The following is a 27224-nucleotide window of genomic DNA, read 5'->3' on the forward strand; positions in this document are numbered from 1 at the left end:
GAGTAAGTGACGTTACGCCGGCCTCCGCTCTGCCTGCAGAGTTGTTAGTTACTGGAGCGTCACGATTGTAAGGTAAAATAAAGATGCAGTGACAAAGTAAACCGCCCGCCCGCAGATGGTGGGTGACAAATCCCACACCCCATATTTTCGGCCGATATGTAACAATATCGGCCGAAGTGGATTAGGTGCATTTTCGGCCGGTATTTTCGGCTGCCGAAATTTCGGTGCATCCCTAATATTTCAGGTAAGCTGTAGAAAGATAGTTCAAATGGGACTACAGCAGTGATGCCCAACCTACGGCCCGCGAAGCCGTGTCATGCGGCCCGCGCAGTGACCGGACTTTATCAGCACAGGGCGCGCTGCGAACGGCACAGGCAGCAAAGCGATGCTGCCTGTGCCTGCAATCTCCCCGCCCAGTGCCGCCTCCTAGCTAATTTATTCACTGCACTTGCCTCTGTGAAATTGAAGAGAAGCGCCGTAATCTCGCACAGGCACACTGGCAGAGGCATTGAAGTGCGCATGCACCGTCTTCCTGGCCTCTGCCAGTGCGCCTGTGCGAGATTACGGCGCTTCTCTTCAATTTCACAGAGGCAAGGCAAGTGCAGTGAATAAATTATCTAGGAAGCTGCTCTGGGTGGGGGGGATATCTGTGGATGACACTGAGGGGGGGATATCTGTGGATGACACTGAGGAGGGGGGATATCTGTGGATGACACTGAGGGGGGATATCTGTGGATGACACTGAGGGGGGGGGGGATATCTGTGGATGACACTGAGGAGGGGGGATATCTGTGGATGACACTGAGGGGGGGATATCTGTAGATGACACTGAGGGGGGATATCTGTGGATGACACTGAGGGGGGGGATATCTGTGGATGACACTGGGGGGGGATATCTGTGGATGACACTGAGGGGGGGATATCTGTGGATGACACTGAGGGGGGGATATCTGTGGATGACACTGAGGGGGGGATATCTGTGGATGACACTGAGGGGGGGATATCTGTGGATGACACTGAGGGGGGGATATCTGTGGATGACACTGAGGGGGGGATATCTGTGGATGACACTGAGGGGGGATATCTGTGGATGACACTGAGGGGGGGGATATCTGTGGATGACATTGAGGGGGGGTATATCTGTGGATGACACTGAGGGGGGGATCTGTGGATGACACTGAGGGGGATCTAGGGAGGGGTGTGGGGATGTTTGGGTGGGAGGTCCGATAGGTATGTGGGGGTGGGAGGGGTTGCCATACAGTTTCTTGCTATGGGGTCCAGTCATTTCTTTTTTTTTTTTCAATCAAATCGTTTTTTATTGTTCAAATAAAGTTGGCATATCACAAGACAATTTGCGTCACAATTTTTCTGATATTTTCTCCCCTCCACATCTCAAATACACAGAATTGTATAAAACATTATCCTATGTCCATATAATTGATACATCTTCCACAGTCATTGTACATAATGAATATACCAAGATAAAGACAAAACATTTACAGAATTATTTGACTGTTAAAACCCCAACAACTCCCACCCCCCCTCCCCCAACTGCCAACCCCCCCCCCCCCAAATCAGAGCATGAATTTTCAAGACCTTTTTATATTACAACATGAGTGTGAGACAACCATTCATTCCACAACTTTTCAAACTTCTGAGGACATCCTCTCCTAACAAACACTCCCCTCTCTAAAGTTAACATATCATGCACCTTTCTCACAAATTCATCCACAGTTGGCGGACTCCCCTGGATCCATCTAAAGGCAATCAACTTCCTGGCCACATACAGTAGTCTCCCAACTGCCACCTTGACCGCCTCTCCCCCACCAATCTCCTTCACATATCCCAGCACACATATCTTTGGGTCCTTCTGCACCCTCAACTCCAGGTTACGATTAATCAAAGTCAACACCTCATCCCAATATCTACTTAGCACTGGACAAGACCAAAGCATATGAAACAGATCTGCACCTTCCGCCATACATTTTGGACAATTGTCATCAGTTCTAATCCCAATTTTCCGTAAAAACACTCGAGTTTTGTAGACTCTGTGGATGATAAACAGTTGTGACAACTTGCCCTGTTCACTCACAGACACTCTCGGGACTGCCTCCAATATATCTTCCCACTGTTCCTTAGGGATGTCCCCCAGATCCTTTTCCCATTTTCTCATCCTAGTAAGAGGGAATTCTATCAAAAATTTGTCTAAAAGCAGAGTATACACCTGTGATATCAAACCTCTCTTTCCTCCAGCTGGGAGAACCAGTTTATGGACCACATCCATTTTTGCAATAATGCATCCCTTCCTTATCGTGACATCATAGGCGTGTCTCAGTTGCAGGTATTGATAGAACCATACTTTAGGAATGTTGAATTCCTGCTGTAGACCTTGAAATGATTTAAATACACTAGTCTCAATCAATTGACCTATCCTCATTACTCCATGGGATTCCCAATTTCGGACTCCTGATAGAGAAATGAACTCTGGCATCAAGTTATTGTTCCATATTGGGGAAAGCTCTCCTACCCCACCAACTCCCCTGATCAATTTCACCTTTGCCCACACTTTTTTCATAAGCTCTATAAGCGTCACTTTCTCTCTCCCCCCATGCATCCCTGCACCTTCCAGAATACCCATAAGATCCCTACTACCCAACCAGTGTTGCAGTATCTTCCCCGTCACATCTGGTAGCTGAAATTCCATCCAACCCTTAAAATGTTGACACTGAGAGGCTAAGAAATAAATCCAGGCGTTAGGGACAGCCAAGCCACCTTCAGACTTGGGATATTGCAGCGTCTCCAGCTTCCAGCTTAATCCTAGCTTGACCATATTTCCAGATAAGATCTCTAAATATCGAATGTATTTTCCTAAATCTCTCAACTGGGATCCATACGGGGGCATTATTCAATATGTATAGTAACTGAGGCATCATTACCATTTTTAGGAGATTCACTCTGCCCACCACCGACAAAAAGAGTCTACCCCATGTCCTTGCCTTCAGCCTAAAGGTATTTAGCAAAGGAGTTAAATTAAGCTCTTCAAAATCTAGCAGTCTAGGTGTTATATATAACCCCAGATATTTAAACTTGCCCACCCAGGGAATCAAACTATCTGCCTGCACACCAGAGAGTGCCGTCTACCGGCATCAAGGCAGACTTCTGCCAATTTATCCGAAGCCCAGAGAAGCCACCAAATTTATCTATTAAAGCCATGGCCGCATCCAGAGAGTCCCCAGTGTCACCCAAAAATAACATAGTGTCATCAGCATACATTGCCACTTTATTTTGCGTCTCACCATATCTAAACCCCACAATATGAGGTGACAGGCGGATAAGGGCTGCAAGTGGTTCAATTGCTAACGCAAACAACAAGGGTGACAATGGGCACCCCTCTCTGGTGCCTCTGGCCAAAGAGAAGCTATCTGACAGCCCCCCATTAGCTCTGATCGGTGCCTTTTGGGCTTGAATACAACACTTTCACCCACTGAATAAATCGAGCACCAAAGCCCATGACTCTCAATGTGTAGTTCCATTCAACACTGTCGAACGCCTTGGCGGCGTCTAACGCAAGTAAGGCCCTATCTCCTCCATTATCTGCTGGAATATTCAGACTGGCATATACTCTACGGATATTTATAGCAGTCGATTTCCCAGGCATAAAGCCCGTTTGATCCGGGTGCACTATAGTTAGTATTACCCTGGACAGCCTGTTCGCCAACACCTTCGCCAGGAGCTTCACATCTGCTGTTAATAGCGAAATTGGTCTATAAGAATCAGGAACTTTGGGATCTTTCCCAGGCTTAGGAATAACTACTATGATAGCCTCCTGCATAGAATGTGGTAGCGAACCCGTCTCCAGAGAATATTCAAGAACCTTAAGTAATTCAGGAAGAAGTATCCCTTGCAACTTTTTATACACCTCCACTGGTATACCGTCTGCCCCCGGCGCCTTACCATTCGCCATCCCCCCAAGAGCTACCTCTAACTCCTCCAGCGTGATCGGCTCTTCCAGTCTCTCCCTATCCTCCTCTGATAACACTGATAGCTGACCCTCAGCCAGAAAGGCGGACAAGGCCTCCTCCGAGCTAGACGCCTTGGAAGCATAGAGAGAGACATAAAAACCTTTTAGAATATCTAATATCCCTTTTGTATCCTGGCTACTATTCCCATTACCATCCATTAGCTCTTGTATACAAGAAGAACCCCTCTGTGCCTGAGAAACCACTGAGAGCAAATGCCCAACTTTCTCTCCCTCCTCAAAAGATCTTTGGCGATAAAAACTAAGTTTCCTCTCTGCAGCCTGTAGTAGGTGACACCTCAGTTGTTCCTGAGCTACCTCCAGCGCCTCACTATTAGCCATGGTGGGAATTCTACCAAACTCCCTTTCAGCCTCTGTTACTTGTACATGAGCTTTAACATCTGCCTCTCTGGATTTAGATTTATGCTTACTTATTTCTTTGATCAGTACCCCTCTCAGAAACGCTTTCATGGCATCCCAGACTCCGTGAATTGAAGCCGTCCCTCCATTAATAGAAAAGTACTCCCTGACCTCCAGAGTAATCTCAGACAGATCACCAAGTACATTCAGCCAATGCGGGTTACATTTCCACAACCTCGGTCCCTGCCTAAGCACGCCCAGGCACAAATCAACCTGCACCAGGGAATGGTCAGACAACGACCGAGGGTGATAAACAACATCTCTTATCAATGGCAGCATAACATCATTAACCAAAGCCAGATCTATGCGTGATAGTGAATGATGCGTAGCAGATCTACATGAAAACACCCGCTTATCCGGATTGCGCAGCCTCCAAACATCAAGTAAACCAGTTTCCCTCATAATATTCTTTAGAGCCACACTCCCCGGTGATCCACTGGCACCTTCTACCCTACACCTATCTATGGAGTCATTCAATGTACAATTGAAGTCCCCCACTAGCAGCCACGGCAGTCCAGGGAAGTCCGCCACAAAGGTCATAATATCCCTTATTAAAGGGGAAGCAAAAGGTGGAGGCACATACACTGACACCAACACCACCTGGATCCCATCAATCTTGCATACTACACACACATACCTGCCCTCAGCATCCACACATTGCTTCAGATGTTCATACCTTATACTTTTATGCACAATCATACTTACGCCCCTGGAGTGAGAGGAATGGATTGCATGTACCACATGACCTACCCAGTTCTTGTTCAGCCACTGCAAATGCGTTTCCTGCAAGCAGCAGATAGCTGGCTGAAACCGACCCAAATATTGAAATATACATTGTCGTTTTCGTGCATCAGCCATTCCCCTCACATTCCAGCTCAACACTTTAATCACCTGTGTCATGATGAAAGATTATTGCATGTTTGAATCTCACACCCCATACTAATGTCACTCTCTCATAATTCACGCCCCTCGCCCAACTCTGACCCGTCACCCTCCCCCCCCCCCATCCCTCCCCCTCCCCAGTGATCAGGCTACTTTGAACAGTAACCCCAACCCCCCCCTCCCAAACATCCAACTCAAACTCAGGGCAATCTGTAAGCACCATGCCCAATGCTGAACAAAAATCACTTCTAATTCCAACACTCTCCCTCAGGTAGAGAATCCTCTCCACAACTGGGAAATACATTTCTTATCCCAACTTCCTACTCCTGCATCAGGATCTACCGTGTGGTAGAAACACTCAATACACTTTATAACAGGTATAACGTTAAAGTGACATTAGGGTGCAATCCTATGCATATAAAGTGAACACAAACTGCAAACTGTTTCCTTCAAATGTCCAGGGCCCCACTTCTCAATTGCCGCTCGTGGACGTCCAGCCACTGTGTCGCTTCATCAGGGTCCTCAAAAAATCTGGTGGAACCCAATGCCACCACTCGCAATCTAGCCGGGAACAACATGGCGTACGGAACTTGTAGCACTCTGTGCCTTTTCTTTATATCTATAAATCTGCTCCTCCTCCGCTGCACCTCATTGGAATAATCCGGATAAATGGACACTCTGACCCCATTCATGACCATCTCATCATTGTCCCTTGACTGGCGTAGGATAGTGTCCCGATCTTTAAAGTGTAAAATCTTCGCCAGTATGGGGCGAGGAGGCCTGCCTGGCGGGAGCGGCCGCGACGGGACTCTGTGCGCCCGCTCAACCGCGTACAGGGAAGATAGGCCCTTCTCATGGAATAACTGGTGCAGCCATTTCTCCACAAACTCTGTAGCATTGGCCCCTTCTGTTTTTTCTGGCATTCCAACAATTCGCAGATTATTCCTCCGCGATCTGTTCTCTAAATCATCCGCTTTGGCGTATAAGGCAGCTATATCTTTCCCATTCATTTTTGACGCCATTTGCAGAGGTTGAATAACATCTTCCAGTGAGGACACCCTCTTTTCCAAATCTGAAGTACGCTCAGAAATCTTGTGCAGGTCATGCCTGATTATGGACACATCTGATCTCAGGCTGCCAACTTGTACTGCGAGCACTTTAGGTACTGTTGCAGCTTGCCACTGCCACCATTATATATTTCAGTGTGGACTCCCTTATAGAATCAGCCCGCAGGTCTGCTGGAACTATTGCAGGGACCGCAGAATTGAGCACCGGCTGACCGGAAAAAACCGGGTCATCACCGTCCATGGATCCGTCCTCCTGATCAGAGGAGGTAGGTATATCAGTCCCTTTATCACTGACCGAATCGCCCACTCCACCGTCCAGTCTGGCATATTTACTGAGTTTAGCAGCCGCGCTCTGGCTCACCGTCTCCTGCAGCGCCGACCCCTCTCCACTTCCGGCGCCATCTTGGCCTTTCTCCATGCGGTCTTGTTTCGCCAGTTTGGACGATTTCCTCGGCATTTTCAGGCTCCGATTTTGTCACCGCAATCACCGGACACCTTCCTCTCCTCAGGTAAAGTAGTTTCAGGCAGTTTGAGTGCGCTTTCACTGTAAATGAGCAGGATTTTAGCAGGAGCAGTGAAACGTGCGTCTTACTCCATGCACTCACAAGCCACGCCCTCGGGGCCCAGTCATTTCTGGCACTGGAGCGATAGAGCGCCCTGCTGTAGGAGAAGCTGGCGGGAGATAAAAGGAGGAGGGGCCAGCTCTTGGTCGTGTCGGGCACACGGCGCAAGCATGGCAGTGGAGGATCTGACTGAAGCCTAAAGACCAGACATCAAGATAGACTTGCAGAAGAAGGTGACAGCGCAGTATGTGATGTATACATGTGTGTAATGTATGTAGTGCAGTGTGTGATCATCACATACTGCACTACATACATTACACATATGTATACATCACATGCCCCCTCACACTAATAATGCCAAGATATGTGCCCTCTTCACAGACATAATGCTCACACATGCCCCCTCACAGTAGTTATGCCCAGATATGTGCCCCCTCACAGTAATAATGCCAAGATATGTGCCCTCTTCACAGTAGTAATGCTCTCTCGTGCCCCCTCACAGTAGTTATGTCCTGATATGTGCCCTCCTCACAGTAGTTATGCCCTGATATGTGCCCTCCTCACAGTAGTTATACCAAGATATGTGCCCCCTCACAGTAATAATGCCAAGATATGTCCCCGTCTTCACAGATGTAATGCTCGCACATGCCCCCTCACAGTAGTTATGTCCTGATATGTGCCCTCCTCACAGTAGTTATGCCCTGATATGTGCCCTCCTCACAGTAGTTATACCAAGATATGTGCCCCCTCACAGTAATAATGCCAAGATATGTCCCCGTCTTCACAGATGTAATGCTCGCACATGCCCCCTCACAGTAGTTATGCCCAGATATGTGCACTCTTCACAGTAGTTATGCCCTGATATGTGCCCTCCTCACAGTAGTTATGCCCTGATATGTGCCCTCCTCACAGTAGTTATGCCCTGATATGTGCCCCCTCACAGTAGTTATGCCCTGATACGTGCCCCCTCACAGTAGTTATGCCCTGATACGTGCCCCCTCACAGTAGTTATGCCCTGTTATGTGCCCCCACACAGTAGTTATGCCCAGATATGTGCCCTCTTCACAGTAGTAATGCTCACACGTGCCCCCTCACAGCGTTTGCATTTCTTTCTGGCAAAGCTACCTAGGTTCCGGCCCGCTAAATTTATACCAAGTCTAGTGCGGCCCTCAGACGAAAAATGGTTGGGCACCACTGGACTACAGGATGTAAAAGATTGTGTAGTCCTGCAAACTCCTGAGAGCATGGGATATTAGTGAGAATATCGGTTCAATTTCTCTATTGTACCCCAATATGCCTCCTTCATGTGGAGGTTTTGTTGAGCTACTTAGTTTTGAAAGCCGGAATTTGGAGTCCAGCTATTAGATGTCCAAGCTGGTATGGGGTTAATACGTCTACTGCGATCCAATGTGTTAGATGGATCTATTTGGGTGTTACCATAAGCTTTTGGACACCTCCGGTAGGTATGGTATAAAGTTCAACAAATATTTCTCCTTGACCCGCAAAGTTCAAAAAAATTTGTTACCGTGTCCTCGACGTCTGCTCCTACCATCTTGGATCAGCGTGCTGTGGAGATATCTGCTCTCTGAGTGGGAGGCTTGTCTCAGACTGCGAGTCACTTCCGCATAGTCGGTCACGTGTGATCCGCCGGGTCACGTGGCGTCACACGTGATCGGTTTTGTGCCGGAATTTCAGCGCGCTGTTACCGGCTGGTGTGTGCTTGGTCACAATAATGTATTCGGTAGCAAAAGTTCCTCAGGGATAACGCAATCGGCCAGACGCGTTTCGAAGCTGGCTGCTGCTTCATCACTGGCTCCTAACATTATATCAAAGGAATGCGTCTTTTTAGAACCACGTTGGAGGTGTTTTAAAATTCTCCACATATCTACTCAAATATCCGCGTCGGGTCAGCGGCGAGATCTCACATCCGGACGCCTGTCGACAGGGTTTCAAAGAAGCGGATGATCTCACCATCTTGCACTCAGAGCCACAAAGGATATAACATGGCATATTTTATATTTTGATCCCATGGACGAGCCTAGACGTCATTGAACTGCCTCCTTCTCTTTTGGACCTCCGAAGTGAAGTCCGGATAGAAAGATAACCGCACATTTTCATAGGTGATATTGCCTTTCTGTTGGACTACCAGCAGGATAGCGTCTCTATCTCAATAATTAAGGACCTTTATAATAAATGACCTGGCAGGGGCTCCAGCAGGTAGCAGTTTAGTGGGGACTCTATGAGCTCTCTCAATAAAAAAACAGACAGGACAATAGGTTGCAGAACGTCTCTGATTAGTTGTTTCGCAAAGATTTCTGGAGTGGATCCTTCAGCTCTTTCTGGCAGTCCCAAAATGAGGATATTATTTCTTCTATTTCGGTTTTCAGCGTCTTCCACCCTGGCTTGTAGCAGCTTGACTTGATGTTGCAGTTGTCTAGTATCGTTCTTGCCTGCCCGGGTCACATCTTCTAAATCACTTAATCTGCGCTCCACCTCGGTGGTTCTTTCATGTATTTTGTCAAAATCATGTCGCAGACAGCTAAGATCCGATTGAACATGGTCCATTTTCGCTATGATAGCTGCTTGACACATTGCAATTGCCTTCATGATTTGGGAGGTCTCTGCTGATGTGACCACAGGACCAGACTCTCCATCTCCCTGCTCTGTCTGACTCATGGCGTCCATATATAGTTTTGCAGCGTTTTTGCCGCCTATATAAATCACGGAGCTGCTTGTCTAATGGAATGTAAGCAAATGTGGCTCTTACAGTACAGCAATTGATTCTTATGAGGTAACTTTCAGAGTGTGAACATGAGAGGATGGATTATCAAACTGACGTAGATAGTAGAGAAATAGAGAAAATGTAGCAGAGGTAGTAGGGAGACCTCTATCGCTGTTACTGCCCCAGCTCTTAAGGGTTAATATTCCATACAGATAGAGAGATAAATCTCACAGTTATAAAACAGAGCAGGGACTCTGCTTTCTTCTAAGAGTAATGTGGGTCCTCTCCAAGGTGAAGAACTTGGAGCCCAAAGTCCCCTATCCAAGAGGTCGTGCCAGGAGTTCTCCTCTCATGTGGCTCCGCCCTTCTCCCCTGCTAGCAAACAGCTTCAGTGCTTCTCCCCTCCACTGCACTCCCTCTACGGCAGAGGTTCGTGCTCCACAATACTGCGCTGGTCTCACTGTATTTTTCTGGTGCCCTGGGGTCCGGGCACCTCAGATTTAAGGATCCGGTCAGATAAGTAGGGAAGATTGCTTGGTTTAGAAGGAGTTTTGACAGGATTCTAGCGGAGCCCTGTACTCTTGCTACCTCACGCCATGCGAGCTAAGCCACGCCCCAAGAATAGGACATGTTTAGTAATTTGTGGACTGGCTTCATGGATGTGGACAGCACATGGATGACATCCATGTGCTGTCCACTTTGTTTATTGCCCCATAGAAAGGAATGGGTCAGCATGCAATCCTCAAAAAATGTGGATTGAATATGGACCCAAAATACGGTCATGTGCATGAGGCCTTATGTTTAATAACTAATACTGTATAATTATGAAATGTCTTCACTGTTTGCATTTCAAGGGCATGTTCACACAGCACCTCCCCCACCTCTCCGGCTATTAACAGACCTCTTTGTAGAAGTGCATGTACAGCAGCCTGTCATTCACTGTCTCAAGAAGCACAGTGAGTGTTTTGCTCATGAATAGAGTGCCATAGTAGCCAAATGGCGCAATATTATGGCTACTAATCACACCAATTTGTAGCTATAATATGCTGCACTTACATAGGCCAACATTAAAGGAGTTATCCCAAGATTACTGTAAAACATAAAAATCAGACATCATATAGTACATGACAGTCTCTTTCTCACAAATCTACAACTAGCCCTGTTCCTTACATGGATCCAGAGATCTCCTCATTCCTTACTCGTTGCTCTGCTAGATTTATTTTAAGCTGGTAGCTCACAGGGCCTGTCCTTTCTGATGCTGTTCTCTCCCTGTAACTGTCACAGCTTCTAACAGTAGATTCGACTGGTGGCAAGATGCAATGGAACATGTGCGGCCACCTCGGTGTGATGGACAGAGAGATAAAGCAGCAGGTGGCCTTATGCAGATACTATACTTTTTATTGAATAACTCAGTGGCTTTACTAAATTTTTAATTACATGCAGTTATAAATGCAAATGAGCTCTTAATAAGCTCTGTCTCTAATGCCACCAGAAGTAAGGCAGCCATCCTATAAGTCAATGTTCAGCTCTTAAAATAAGCCTTGAGACATGACTTGGATATTAAATCAGCCAGCACCTCATCTGCAGACAGCTGTTTCGGGGTGATTGACCCTCATCAGTGCAGAGCAGAGACTTATAGGATAACTGCCTTACATCTGGTGGCATTAGAGACAGAGCTTATTATGAGCTCATTTGCATCTCTTCCCTCCCAGAATTCCAAAGGAGCATGTATGGCCTATTAGTCTCCTCACACTGATTAAGGTGCTCTCTCCCTAAGGAGAGTTAGTTCCCCCTGACCCGGACACAGGCCTCCTACCCAGTTAAGCCAGTACTATCTGCTCTGCACTGATGAGGGTCAATCACCCCGAAACAGCTGTCTGCAGATGAGGTGCTGGCTTATTTAATATCAGTCATGTCTCAAGGCTTATTTCTAAGAGCTAAACATTGACTTTTAGGATGGCTGCCTTACATCTGGTGGCATTAGAGACAGAGCTTATTAAGAGCTCATTTGCATCGCTTCCCTCCCAGAATTCCAGAGGAGCATATATGGCATATAAGTCTCCATGCAGTTACAAAAGTATTCAGATCCAGGTACTGGTTTGAAAAGTATAAATGTTTTGTGGGACAACTTCTTTAAGCTGACAGATCTGCTTCTCGGATGCAAACACCTTGGTCCTTAAATCAACAATCTTTATGTAGATAACAAGAATGTCAGAAAGCACGGTTTGGCACATTTCTGTATAATTGTTTCTTTTAAAGTCTATACATTGCTTGGTTTGTTAGCTGAGAGCAGGACATAAGAATGGTAGATTTCATTGGTCCACATGTGTCTCAATCTGAGAATTGTTGACATTCAGCTTTAAATAAAATAATTAGTCTGAGTGACTTAATCATTCAGCTCAGGGACGTCAGCATTTCCTTCTAATTGCTAAAGTGCACAAATAACATTTGTCATTTACTGATTTTTTCAGAACTGCAGGATACCTCCATTAAAACAATTAGTTTGTTAAGCATCGACTTGTGTGCAATGCTCTGTACACCCCTCAAGTACTGACTGCTTTACAGTCATAGCTCATGACCGATTAATCACATTTTATGTGGATTTTGAAAGTTATGCTACACCGAATGCTCTATTACATTCCATTGCTATAATGCCCTTTATCTACCCACAGTATTGTAAGTGTCTTATAGAGGGCAAAGAGTATTATTTAAGTTTTCCTTGTGTTTGATAAATCCTCGTTCGATGGATCCCCTATAGTTTAAATGCCCCCGTATGCATTAGTGTACGGTCAGCCAAACCAGCTGGAGTGTCCAACAATCTAATCTATCTGGGTAGCTTGCAACTCTTTAGTCTGGGGAGAAAAGGATCAGGTGTGTTGAATTATAACATCCTATTCTTTTTGTCCTCTGGGGGATAAGCCGCTACTAGAGGTGCCTGACAGCGGCCTTCCCCTATCACACAGAAAAACATACATACTCAGCTGACCATACTTGCATGTGTACGTTGAAGATATAGTGCTTGGTGGAAAGCTATTGAAGGTCTATGGGAACCGTAAAGGAACTGTGTCACCAATTTTTTTTTCTGATAGTTAAAACTAGATAGTGACGCATTCCTTTCTTTCTAATCGATTGTTATTTTGTGATTGTAGATTTTGCTACTCTATTTCCTGAACATGATTATGGACTTGGTGCGTCCATCTTGTCTGAGCTGGTAACAGGTTGTCCGATTTTTCCATTACTGATGACCTATCCTCAGGATAGGGCGTCAATATCAGATTGGCAGGGGTCCAACTCCTGGCACCCCTGCTGATCAGCTGTTGAAGAGATTTCAGCATTCGTGTAAGCGCTGCTTCATCTTCAGTGTTTACCTGCAAGCTGTCCAAATTGTAGTGGCGGTGCAGCGTGATTACAACTGCTCTGTCCCATTCACAGTGTTGACGGCCTGCAGATAAACATTGAAGGGGATGCTCACTTAGATCTTTTCAGAAGTCCTGTGGCAGTGAATAAAGAGGATGCCACAGAAGAGCGCCCACTTCTTCTTTCACCACTATGGGACTGGAGTCAGTGCTCTCCTTTACTTCCGGGTCCCGCTCTATTGATTGGTAGACAGGTGCGAGTCCTGTTAGTCAGCACACCCTAATGCGCAGGTGTGTGTCACCATGGCTGAAAATACTAAACCAAACACAATGCAACAGCACTCTGCAAACGCAGAATATACAAACTAATGCTATACTCACTATATGAGCAAATATATTTTGATCAAAATTATTTGTGCCCATCCACCATGTCAAGGTGACCTCTTTTGGATGGGAACCTAGGCCATATGCTACCTCTTTTGGTGCCAACCGGCCTCCAGTGAATTTATAGAAGGCAGGCTCCACATGTGTATTGGACCCACTCTGTATGCTAACTAAGGTTGGGCTTACAAAGACTCTATGATTACAATGTAAATACTCATAGGAGGATATGGGTTTCCTAAAAATTAAGAACTCAGTCAGCGTTGTGTGCACTCTGTAGGACCCCAGGAACCTGCTCAATCAACCTCTTCTTCCTCTAGGACCAGTCTGCAATGCTGACTTCAAACCGCTTGACTACAATGTTCCCTAGCATGTTAGTTGACATCCCCCTCACCAACATCCCCATTCTATCTCTACAACTTCCCGGGCACACTTTTCTTCTACATCTACAACATGAGTGACTTGACTAAAACATGAGTGCAGCCTAGGCACATACCTTGGCAGCCATGCTATGTCTCTCAGACACTTCCCCATCTTGCGACCGCGGCTCCACCCACACTGGCCAAACCACGCAAGGTAAACGGCTCTGCCTCCTGTCGTTTCCTGCTTTCTGTGCACTCATTCGCTGGTGAAGTTAGAGCGGCACTGGCTGTAACCAAGTGGGGCTGCATTTCTGTTTTGGTTTGTCAATTAATAGCCCAGCCCTATCATTGAATGTGATGGGGTTATGAATGGAATTGCTTCTGTAGAAACACACCAGTGCAACAAACCCTACTAGTAGGTGCAATACTCATGTTATCAACACAAACCAGGTTCTTCTATTTTAATAAGGTGAGTTAAGTCTTAAAAAGCTTTTTTGTATTGATTTACCAGGTTAGAAGCTAAGCAATGTGAGATTCCCCATTTCCTCTACCCCCTTGCTTTATATCTGCTTCCTATGTCTAGAACTCGCTGTTATTTCTCATGCTGGTCACTTTACTAATTGCTCCTTTTAGGTAGCAGAAGCCCAATTGTGGTTAAGTGCAGCACCAGGCACAGCGTAACCTCTGCCAGAGCTGACTCAGGCTTGTGTCTGTCTGCAATAAATTGCTTAATTCTTTATTTATATCTAAAACATGTTAGAAGAGGACACATTATTTATGGGACCCTGCTTAATTTCCTTTTCTGGTATAGTGCCAGCACCCATCCTTTTCCTAGCGCAATAAACATGAAGGTTTCTTAAAATCAGCAAAGTATGACATGTACAAAACCAGTAGCGATAAATCGCTTGTGCTTTTAATGCAGTTGTTTTGTTGTTGTTTTTTTTTTAATTTTTTAATTGTGGTTTTACAGTCAAAACACATGGGTCCAGAGTGCATGAAATGGATGATGTCCACAAAGGTGAAATATAAACTGTGGGGATTTGGCTCACCGGTCAGAGCGAAGTCATTATTTACAGAGCCAAAGACAAATCTTCAAAGCTTGGGTCCGGCTTTTATTGTTAGCAAGTATACAAGGTCTGCTGTTCCAAATAATCGGCCCGTGTAAAGGTACCGAATGTCACCCGATGAATGAGCAAAACACTCGTTCATCGGGTGAAATAATCTGAGGTACAAACACCTCAATCATCATTCCCGGGCAGCAGATCGTGCTGTCTAAACAGCTCTTTGATGCCCAGAAACAATGATTTTGTGGAGGTGATCACTTCATCTTCTCTTAATAACAGCCGATTGTGGGGAAGGAACATTAATGTATGTCATAGGGGATGGCACCCCAGATTCACACAAGCAGTTGGGGCAGTTTGTCGCTACACACAAAAGGCAGGATTGTGTGCTAATCACAATGCCTCCATACGAGAACCTGACCATCGTGAGATCCAAAACAGAACCTGGATTCGTTATTAAAGACAATACGGTTCCAGTCTGTAGCGGTCCAGATTTCTCATTCACAAGACCACCCCTGTAATTATTTACATATTTCCTTGAGACATAACTGCATGCAGTGTTTTGCAGCAATCCATAATTTCTACCTGGGTGTGGTGTTGTTTGTCAATTAGTGTATATGGGTTATATCTATATACAAGCTGTAAAATATTATTTGGATATACTACACTGGTAGACGTCAGAATATGTCTAATTAGAAAGACTTTTATAATATAATATTGAATATACATTAAATATCAAACCATTGTAACTAGAGATACGTGCTTGAAGGGAATCTGTCACCACATACTTCCTTAGTAATCTTAAGTCATGCGTCAGATGTGCTCTGGTCTCCAGGTTCTGACGCCTTTCCCCGCCCTGATCAGTGCCTGCATTCTTGAGAAATCGTAGATTTTTCTGATATGCCATGAGTTTTTGGTGCAACAAGGCCTTCACCATTGCACTGAAAGCTTATCGCACCCAGCCTACCCCCCAGCTTTGAGTGACAAGGCCAGGCAGTATATGGCATGCTAGCCAGGGCTGTGTAGTACAGATGAATTCAGCCCTGGCAAGCTTTAGTACACTACTGTGCGTGCACTGATTCCCAAAGTACCGGCGAAAGGCCAAGGCCAAGTGAGATTACATCTCCCCTGTCTGGACCTGTCATTCAAAACTGGAGGGGGGGGGGTTGTTGTTATACACGATAAGGAATGAAAGGCTGATGTAATAAAGAGCAGAGCTTTTGGTGCAATAGTAGCACCCTTGTTTCACCAAACAGCTCATTGCACATCAGAAAATCCGCAATTTCTCAGTAAAGCAGGCAATGATCAGGATGAAGAAGTGTTGGAGACCGGAGCACATTAACAGTTCACTTACAATCAAGGTACGTGTGGCAGTTTACTTTTAGCACAATGAAGAATAAATCAGCAAGCATACAGAAATGATGTCACCTCATCAGTCCCAAACATTATTCTAAATGGTCCATAATGAAGTGTCGGTCCTTGCCACTCAAAGATACTTTAACTTTTTCAATATCTGTAAATTACAGTGCTTTTGTTTTTTTAACTGTTTTATTAACAGAAGTAAATTAACAACAATCTTATACTCTTTTGTTGCCAAATACAGTATAAAAATAAGACAGAAGACCTATGTGGTCCATATCTCTTTATGCAGACAGTTATATAGACAACAAAAATACAGCAACCGTGTAAACAATTTCTCTACTCAGCCAGTGCATTGTCATATATTCCCTATTCTTTCAGATCATTTATTGCAGTTGTATTCAGTACATGCATCCCTACTAAACCGACTGAGCCACGTTTCCGCGAGCTGCTGATATAGATTGTCGCAGACTCGAGGTTAAGTACATAGTTTCTGCTGCCCCACACCATAGGCCCCAAACTCTATCAAACTTTTGCGGTTTATTGCGATACTTGTATACTACAGGGTGGGCCATTTATATGGATACACCTTAATAAAATGGGAATGGTTGGTGATATTAACTTCCTGTTTGTGGCACATTAGTATATGTGAGGGGGGAAACTTTTCAAGATGGGTGGTGACCATGGCGGCCATTTTGAAGTTGGCCACTTTGAATCCAACTTTAGTTTTTTCAATAGGAAGAGGGTCATGTGACACATCAAACTTATTAGGAATTTCACAAGAAAAACAATGGTGTGCTTGGTTTTAACGTAACTTTATTCTTTCATGAGTTATTTACAAGTTTCTGACCACTTATAAAATGTGTTCAATGTGCTGCCCATTGTGTTGGATTGTCAATGCAACCCTCTTCTCCCACTCTTCACACACTGATAGCAACACCGCAGGAGAAATGCTAGCACAGGCTTCCAGTATCCGTAGTTTCAGGTGCTGCACAAATCGTATCTTCACAGCATAGACAATTGCCTTCAGATGACCCCAAAGATAAAAGTCTAAGGGGGTTATATCGGGAGACCTTGGGGGCCATTCAACTGGTCCACGACGACCAATCCACTTTCCAGGAAACTGTTCATCTAGGAATGCTCGGACCTGACACCCATAATGTGGTGGTGGGTGCACCATCTTGCTGGAAAAACTCAGGGAACGTGCCAGCTTCAGTGCATAAAGAGGGAAACACATCATCATGTAGCAATTTCGCATATCCAGTGACCCCCTTAGACTTTTATCTTTGGGGTCATCTGAAGGCAATTGTCTATGCTGTGAAGATACGAGATGTGCAGCACCTGAAACTATGGATACTGGAAGCCTGTGCTAGCATTTCTCCTGCGGTGTTGCTATCAGTGTGTGAAGAGTGGGAGAAGAGGGTTGCATTGACAATCCAACACAATGGGCAGCACATTGAACACATTTTATAAGGGGTCAGAAACTTGTAAATAACTCATGAAAGAATAAAGTTACGTTAAAACCAAGCACACCATTGTTTTTCTTGTGAAATTCCCAATAAGTTTGATGTGTCACATGACCCTCTTCCTATTGAAAAAACAAAAGTTGGATTCAAAATGGCCGCCATGGTCACCACCCATCTTGAAAAGTTTCCCCCCTCACATATACTAATGTGCCACAAACAGGAAGTTAATATCACCAACCATTCCCATTTTATTAAGGTGTATCCATATAAATGGCCCACCCTGTAGTACAATATATGGTAAAATCTGATTTATCTGCATTTTACACATGGTCAAGTTCGGTGTATTAGGGTTGTACCATCTCAAAGCAATACATTTACGTGCCATAAATAGGTATTCCCTCAGGAATGTTGTTGTGTAATGATCCCAATTGTCTTCATTCAGTACCTCTTGACAGGCAGACTTCAGGTATACAAGGCACTTGAACCGGAAGTAGATGGGAAAGAAAGTCAGTCACATCTCTCCAAAATATAGCTATTGGATTGCAGCTCCATATCATATGCCATAAGTCGGCCTCCAATTCCCCGCATCGTGGACATGCTGTGGATGACACTCTGCCCATTCTATACATCCTAGTTGGTGTGAAATATGTCTGATGCTTGATGTTTAATTGGATAATTTTTTTATGGATTGAGGGAGACACCTGTAAATGTGATTATAATGAACCTGTTATGGATTCATCAGTGAGTGTGGGTATTTTTCTTTTCCATTTGTCAATTACTGAAACTGATACTAGCTCCCACCAATTTCCATTTGTCATGCATATTTGGTAAGGACTGATTATCCCATAAAGGTATGTCTGTGAATTTGGCCAGTGATTTAGCTTCTTTCCAGACCGTCTGTGCCAATTTATGCAGTGGCAGCATGGACCTTTGAAATTTAGGTGACCCCTTTAATACCGACCATAGGGTATTGCAGTTCAGGTAGGTTTTTAACCTCTTCCGGACACATGACGTACCGGGCGGTGATCAAAACCCGGTGCCTGCTCAATTATTTGGCTAAATGCGCGTGGGGGGGGTCCCCCCCCCCCCCACCCCCGTGTCGTTGATCGCCGCAAACCGCAGGTCAATTCAGACCTGCGGTTTGTGGCTTTTGCCTGGATCTCACAGGCAGGAAGCTGTATGAGTAATACACACTGTATTACTCAAACAGCCAATGCATTCCAATACAGAAGTATTGGAATGCATTGTAAAGGGATTAGACCCCCAAAAGTTGAAGTCCCAAAGTGGGACAAAAAAAAAAAGTGGAAAAAATAAAGTCCCCCCCCCATAAAAAATTTAGTTTCAAGTAAAAATAAACAAATAAAGTTAAAAAAATTTGGTAAAAAATAGGGGAGGAAAGAAAAGTATACATATTAGGTATCGCCGCATCCGTATCGACCAGCTCTATAAACATATCACATGACCTAACCCCTCAGATGAACACCGTAAAAAAAAAAAAATGCTTACATCACAAAAAGTACAACAGCAAGCGATCAAAAAGGCGTTTGCCCACCAAAATAGTACCATTCTAACCGTCACCTCATCCCGCAAAAAATGAGCCCCTACCTGAGACAATCGCCCAAAAAAAAAAAAATATGGCTCAGAATATCGAGACACTAAAACATCATTTTTTTGTTTTAAAAAAAGCTGTTATTGTGTAAAACTTACATAAATAAAAAAAGTATACATATTAGGTATCGCCGCGTCCGTATCGACCGGCTCTATAAAAATATCACATGACCTAACCCCTCAGATGAACACCGTAAAAAAAACAAAAAAAAAAAACTGCTAAATAAACCATTTTTGTCACCTTACATCACAAAAAGTGTAATAGCAAGCGATCAAAAAGTCATATGCACCCCAAAATAGTGCCAATCAAACCGGCATCTCATCCTGCAAAAAATTAGACCCTACCTAAGATAATCGCCCAAAAACTGAAAAAACTATGGCTCTCAGAATATTGAGACACTAAAACATGATTTTTTTTTTTGTTTCAAAAATGATGTTATTGTGTAAAACTTAGATAAATAAAAAAAAGTATACATATTAGGTATCGCCGCGTCCGTATCAACCGGCTCTATAAAAATATCACATGACCTAACCCCTCAGATGAACAACGTAAAAAATTTAAAATAAAAACTGTGCTAAATAAACCATTTTTTGTCACTTTACATCACAAAAAGTGTAATAGCAACCGTCATCTCATCCCGAAAAAATCATACCCTACCCAAAATAATCGCCCAAAAACTGAAAAAAAAAACTATGGCTCTCAGACTATGGAAACACTAAAACATGATTTTTTTTTATTAAAAATGAATTCATTGTTTAAAACTTACATAAATAAATAAAAAAGTATACATATTAGGTATTGCCGCGTCCGTGGCAACCTGGTCTATAAAAATACCACATGATCTAACATGTCAGATGAATGTTGTAAAAAACAAAAAATTAAAACGGTGCCAAAACAGCTATTTCAAAACAGGGGGCTTAAAATGGGACATGGTGTAAAAAAAAAATAGTCCAGCAAAATCTGCCTTCCAAAAACCGCATGGCATTCCTTTCCTTCTGCGCCCTGCCGTGTGCCCGTACAGCAGTTTGACCACATATGGGGTGTTTCTGTAAACTACAGAATCAGGGCCATAAAAATTGAGTTTTGTTTGGCTGTTAACCCTTGCTTTGTAACTGGAAAAAAATATTAAAATGGAAAATCTGCCAAAAAAGTGAAATTTTTAAATTGTATCTCTATTTTCCATTAATTCTTGTGGAACACCTAAAGGGTTAACAAAGTTTTTCAAATCAGTTTTGAATACCTTGAGGGGTGTAGTTTCTTAGATGGGGTCACTTTTATGGAGTTTCTACTCTAGGGGTGCATCAGGGGGGCTTCAAATGGGACACAGTGTAAAAAAAAACAGTCCAGCAAAACCTTGCTTGAGGGGTATAGTGTTGAATACCTTGAGGGGTGTAGTTTCTAGAATGGGGTCATTTTTGGGTGGTTTCTATTATGTAAGCCTCACAAAGTGACTTCAGACCTGAACTGGTCCCTAAAAATTGGGTTTTTGAAAATTTCTGGAAAATTTTTAAGATTTGCTTCTAAACTTCTAAGCCTTGTAACATCCCCAAAAAATAAAATATAATTCCCAAAATGATCCAAACATGAAGTAGACATATGGGGAATGTAAAGTAATAGCTATTTTTGGAGGTATTACTATGTATTATAGAAGTAGAAAAATTGAAACTTGGAAATTTGCTATTTTTTACAAATTTGGGGTAAATTTGGTATTTTTTTACCAGTGTCATGAAGTACAATATGTGACGAAAAAGCAATCTCAGAATGACCTGGATAAGTCAAAGCGTTTTAAAGTTATCACCACTTAGTGACACTGGTGAGATTTGCAAAAAATGGCCTGGTCCTTAAGGTGAAATAAGGCTGTGTCCTTAAAGGGGTTGTCCTGGACCAAATGTTTTTTAAAAACACACGTTTACTCACAATGTACATCTAAATAAAGGTGCCTCCATACATTTTCAGCTATTTTTGCCACTTCTATGTGGCTCCAACGGTCCCCCACTCATTGTTTATATATCTGTTTATCTTTCCCTGACTTCCGGCTGCACTGCCCTGTGGGTCCTGGGGCAGCGCAGCATCAGGTGATTACAGCTGTCTCTCTGCTCTGCTGTAACTCCGCCCCCTCATCAATATTCACCTCCATTCATTCTGAAGCTCACCGGACTGGAGGGGCGGGGCTTATCAGGTTGTCAAAGGGCGGAGCTTAGTGGGATGTCGGCCAGCCGCTGTAACTCCACCCCTCATCAATATTCACCTCGATTCTTTCGCTGCCAGTGACGTCACCGGGCTCCCTGAGCAGCGGAAGAGGAAGCTTTGCTTGCCTGCAAGGGACCCGGTACGTCAATGAGGAGAAGAAAACAGTAACTTCCTGCCATGAATTTCAAAGATGAAAACGGGGCTGTAGAAATCTGTGCCAAAGGTACTACCTGCTTGTATGTAATGTGTATGCCACACTTGTACTATTAAAGCAATGTCCCCAATCCCGGACAATCCCTTTAAGGAGTTAAGAAGTACTCAGAGGTCGGTATGTCCGCTGTTGTGAACCAGGTGCTAATGAGCTGTATCTGACCGGCTTGTGAAATAGTCCAGTAGGGCCATTCCTCCCTCTATTTTGGGGCGTTTCAGTGTATTCAGCTTTAAAATTTGGGGGCAGATATTAGTGGGCAGATATTAAATGATAGTGCCTGGAAGTGCTGTTTAGTAATTATGAATCCTAGAAATTTAAATGAGTCTACTACTTTCAGCTGAGCTACATGAGAAGGACCATTCCAATTGGTCCTGCCCAGTGGCATGTTCACCGATTTCCCCCAGTTAATTCTCAAGCCTGAATAATCCCCAAATTCATCTATTAAGGTCACCACACTGCTGAGTGACGAATCAGGTGAAGACAGATACAGGATCATATCGTCAGCATATAGACCTATACGAATCTCCCTCTCTCCCATTGTCACTCCGGTTATGGTGTTACTGTTTCTCACCCTAATAGCCAAGGTTTCAATTGCCAAAGCAAACAAAAGTGGCGACAGGGGACAGTCCTGTCTTTTTTCTCTATGAAAGGGAAAACTCTCTGATAATTACCAGTAGCCTGCTTACCGGGTTGCTGTATAGGATGCTGACCCATTTAAGGAATTGAGGACCAAACCCAAAGCCTCGGAGGCAACCAAACAAATATGCCCATTCTATAGAATCAAATGCCTTGGCTGCTTCCAGTGAAGCCAGGGCCCGGTCTGCTTTCAGGGAGTGTCCCATCTGAGTGACCACCTGGGCCCTTCTTATGTTCTCTGTGGTAGACTTCCTGGGCATAAAACCTGTTTGGTCTGGATGGACCAGTGATAGAATTACCCGGTTAAGACGAGTTGCTAATATTTTGGTTAGTATTTTGTAATCCACATTTAACAGTGCTATGGGCCTGTAGGATCCACAGTCAAGAGGGTCCTTATCAGGTTTGAGTAAAAATATTATAGTGATTTCCCTATATAACTCTGGTAAATGTATCATTTTCAGCGCTGAGTAAAAAGTAGCTAACAGTTGGAGGGCCAAGACCTCTGCATATTTGGCATATACCTCCTTGGGGAGTCCATCTGGTCCCGGGGATTTCCCATTGTTAAGGTTTGCTATTGCTTGGAGTATTTCCTCCAAACATATAGATTGGTCTAATTGGGCACTTTGTGATGTAGTGACTTCAGGGAGAGGGATACTTTCCACGTAGGCAGCTATCTCTTTTTCGGGTGCTGTTATGTTGGATTTATATAGATCTTGATAGAAATGTGTAAAGGTACTGATAATTGATTCTTGAGTGCTAAGTTCCTGTCCCATGTGATTCCTAACTGCTAAGATCGCCGTAGAAGGCGAATTGTGTCGAATTAACTGAGCTAGTAGCTTAGCCGATTGATTTCCCAATTCGAAAGCAGTCTGTTTCATAAAAATCTGTTTCCTGTCAGCTTTATCTTTGAGCATCACAAGATACTGTCTACCCGCTTGTAACCACGCAGATCTATTGGCATCAGTTGGATGACGAATATACTGCTGTTCCAGTGTGGTGCACTGTGACTTCAGCTCCATTTCTGAGAGTTTAGTGTCTCTTTTAACATAGGATATACTAGAGTGTAGTCCCACAAAATAGCTGTATTGGATTCATTTTCATGTGTTTTAAGAAACTCTTGTAGTTGATATGTGACTCTGTCTGTTGATCCCATGAGGCTCAGCCAGAACGGATGTATATTCATTCTGTACGTTATTGAGGGAACACTACGCTTACGTGTGCCTAGTGTTGGCGAGTGGTCTGATATTCCTCTGGGTAAATACTGTATGTAATAGACCGTAAGTTTCACAATACCAGTTCATTACCTAGTATATAGTCTATCCTAGTTGTGACTGCTACTGTGACAGGAGTAAACCTTAGACCTGGGAAATTTAGTTCTCCAGAGAGCGTGCCACCGACGTTCTGTTAAGAATCTTTTAAGCTGCGAAGGGGACCCTATATTTGATGGGCTTGCCATGTCAGTAAGTCTATCTAGTGCAGGATCCAACATCATATTCAAGTCTCCCATGCAGATTACTTTAGCATGTGGTTAAGCGGCCGCAAAGGTGGCTGCTAGGTGTAGGATCTGCATGGAACCAGGGGGAGGGTTATAGATGCCTAGTAAAACATACTGTACATTGTCAATAAGAGCATGAACAAAGATATTTCTGCCTTCCGTATCAGTGACCAGATCTTTTGCCTCCAATCTTAGTTGTTTATGAATTAGCAGAGATACCCCCCTTGAAGAAGAAGAATGGCAGGAGTGCGCGGACCATTGTACCCAAGGCTTCTTTAGGGCCATAGATGTAGTAGGCATAAGATGTGTCTCTTGTAGACAAAGTATTTTTTTGTGGAGTGCCTAATCCCCTAACATTCCATGAAAGAATTTTCAACCTCGCCATGGAATCCTGGGCATGTAATGTAGTATCAGAAGCTAAACATACTGCAGTGGCTGTAATGGAATATAGCAAATTCGTTTGGTTAACCTTAAACAAATAAACATAAAAAAACCTGGATATAGCTAAAAAAAACAATCAAAGGAGACCCGCGCTGCCTTACTCAATGAAATAGAGTAAAATGTAAAATACACTGAATGACACTCCAAGGAGTGTGTCGCTGCTGGTCTATAGTAGGGAGTAAATTGCCTAAACCCTAGAAGAAGTAAAAACAACGTAATAAATAGACCGCGCTGACTTTACAGTGTGAAATGATAGCTAATAGTTAATATCTTAATATGTAGCACATTAGATGATATTAGATGATATCCACTACTGTGTCCACCGTTATTAGTTAAAGTAGTGTCCGGAGTCAGTGCAAGTTGGTTACTCTAATAAATGATCAACTTGTATAAATGAAAAAAGTATATGTGTATATATAGTCACTTGCTTGTATTGGGCTGACTTTCGGAATCCTTCCTGATCTTCCTGGTGCTTGTACTGGAGGGTAGCTGTGACAGCTCTATCTTCAGGCTTCCTCTATAAGCGCGAGCGGTCCCTGCCGGTGACTCGTGCGCGCGAGGGAAACCCAGGCTGGTGATCCACGAGGACACTGCTTCAGTGTGACGTCACACTAGGGATGGATGCCTTCTCGGACCAAAACACCTCCAACGCGTTTCGAAATTACCGAATTTCTTCATCAGGGATGAGTATTGGTTGTTCTCTCTGCGAGTAAATAGGCGTCCGTCTCCATGGTCACCAGTTAACCAGTCACTCTCCAAGTCACAGTATACCGGCACGTACCATATCCTCTGTTTTTACCATTAGGGTGGGTTAAAGGCTTCAAATGACCAAATGTCAGAGGAAATGTTTTATAATGCATAAGATGGTGCGCTATATTATAAATAAAAATGCAATTTAAGAAATTATGAATTGTGTTATCCTGATAGTTGTTATAATGGATTATTATATGCATTTTCAATGGTTTTGTGATTGAGTCCCACTGGTGCGAGGGTGTTCAAATTAAAAATCCACTTAGTTTCATTTCTGGACATTGCTCTGATATAATCTCCACCTTGTTGGTCAGGTCTAATGTGTTCTAACGCTCCGAATATAGATCCTCTAAAAATCCCTCCATGTTTTTCAGAAAAATGTCGAGATAATGGGTGACCGTCAATTTTTTTCTTTATATTGGCCATATGTTCTTTTATCCTGGTTTGTAGAGTCCTTTTTGTTCTGCCCACATATAATTTTGTGCATGGACATTTGATAAAGTAGATCACCCCACTGGAGTAACAAGTGAGGTGACCCTCTATCTCGAATGTCCTCTGCGCACCCTCTATGGTCTTTATTGGTTTGGTCTGACTTATGTGGCAGGCTTTACAAGTTTTGCATGGAAAGAAACCAGACTTAGAGTTATAAATTATTGTTTTGGTGTTCTCAATATTAGATATTATTTCTGTGTTTTTCTTTTTAGTTATTATTTTGACAGACGGGGCTATTATATTCCCCAAGTTTTTGGCCTTCTTGAATACAAAGCATGGGTATTTAGATATTTTTTCCCCTATTACTTTGTCTTGTTTGAGGGTATCCCAATGGCGTTTGACAATTTTTTTGAAGACATTCTCTTTTTCGCTATATTGTGTTATAATTGGGATTTTAAAGGCGGAGTCATTTTCATTCTCTAATTGGTCTTTTTTATTATCGTCCTTTTTAACCTTTTTTATGTATGTGACTTCCTGTCAATTAGTGATATTTCTGACTTTATTTTCTCCAATTCAGCAGTCTTATAGCCCTTCTCTTCAAATTTATTCAATAATACCTTGGCCTCCTCGTCAAACTGCTTTAGCAGTGTGCAGTTGCGTCTCAATCTAATGAATTGGCTCCGTGGCACGTTGGTTAGCCAAGTTGGTAAATGGCAGCTCTCCAATGAGATATAGCTATTACTATCGGTGGGTTTTGAATAGGTTTGAGTCAATATTAAGTCATTCTGGATAGTAACAGTTAGATCTAAACAGTGTATCCGATCTGTGCTAAAGGTTGGGGTGAATTGTAAATAAGTCATTTTTATTAATTTCCATTAAAAGTGTCTCTTGCCCACCTTTCCAAATAAAAATAATATCGTCAATGAAACTATGCCAGAGGACCAGATTTGCGCGGAGCTCGCCACTGGGGAAGATGGTGAGTTCCTCCCACCTCCCCATATACAAGTTAGCGAAACTCGGCGCGAATCTGGTCCCCCTGGCGGTACCCCACGTCTGTAGGGAAAAATTGTCCTCAAATTTAAAATAATTATGTTTTAAAATAAATAAGATGCACTCCCCAATGAACTCGATTTGTTCCAATGGTAATGTGTTATCTTTCTTTAAAAAATATTCGGTTGCTTCCTTACCCTTCTCATTTTCGATAACAGTGTAGAGTGAGGAAACATCAAAGGTACCTAGAATATATCCTGGTTTCCATTGTGCCCTTTCTAGGATTTCCAAAATATGCTGTGTGTCTTTTAGATACGCTGGAAGTTTATGGACATGCTTCTGTAAAATTACATCAACATATTTGGACAAGTTTGATGTAAGGCTGCCTATACCTGATATTATGGGCCTCCCTGGTGGGTCAGTAATACTCTTGTGAATTTTAGGCAGGTAATAAAATATGGCTATACGTAGAGACCGGATATTGATAAACTCTGCTTCCTCTTTAGTGATAATACACTTTTTTACTTGCATCAAACCTGTCCAAAGGCTCTGCAGTGGCATTCTTATGCTCTGACGCTCCATGGCAGAACGGTGCTTGAAAGAGGTGGGAATGCCGTCAAATCTACCGGTCAGCGCTGTGATGGACCAGTCTGTTACTGGTCCATCACAGGGACTGACATGCATGGGACTGACATGATTAGTCCCGTGCTGGAGAGATGGGCCCGGCAACTGGCATGGACAGTTGCGATCGCTTCACTGTCACCATTTCTGGTGACCCACTGATAGTTGAAGCTGGGATGTAACTGTACGTTG

At 43.6% G+C, this 27224-nt stretch overlaps 1 protein-coding gene across 1 annotated transcript in view; it reads left to right on the forward strand.

The window, feature by feature from the left end:
* Positions 1 to 27224, forward strand: part of PEX7 (peroxisomal biogenesis factor 7) — a 294431-nt gene that overhangs the window by 173246 nt on the left and 93961 nt on the right. The window lies entirely within an intron of this gene.

The sequence above is a fragment of the Bufo bufo genome, chromosome 4, assembly GCF_905171765.1.
Source record: "Bufo bufo chromosome 4, aBufBuf1.1, whole genome shotgun sequence".
Classification (NCBI taxonomy): domain Eukaryota; kingdom Metazoa; phylum Chordata; class Amphibia; order Anura; family Bufonidae; genus Bufo; species Bufo bufo.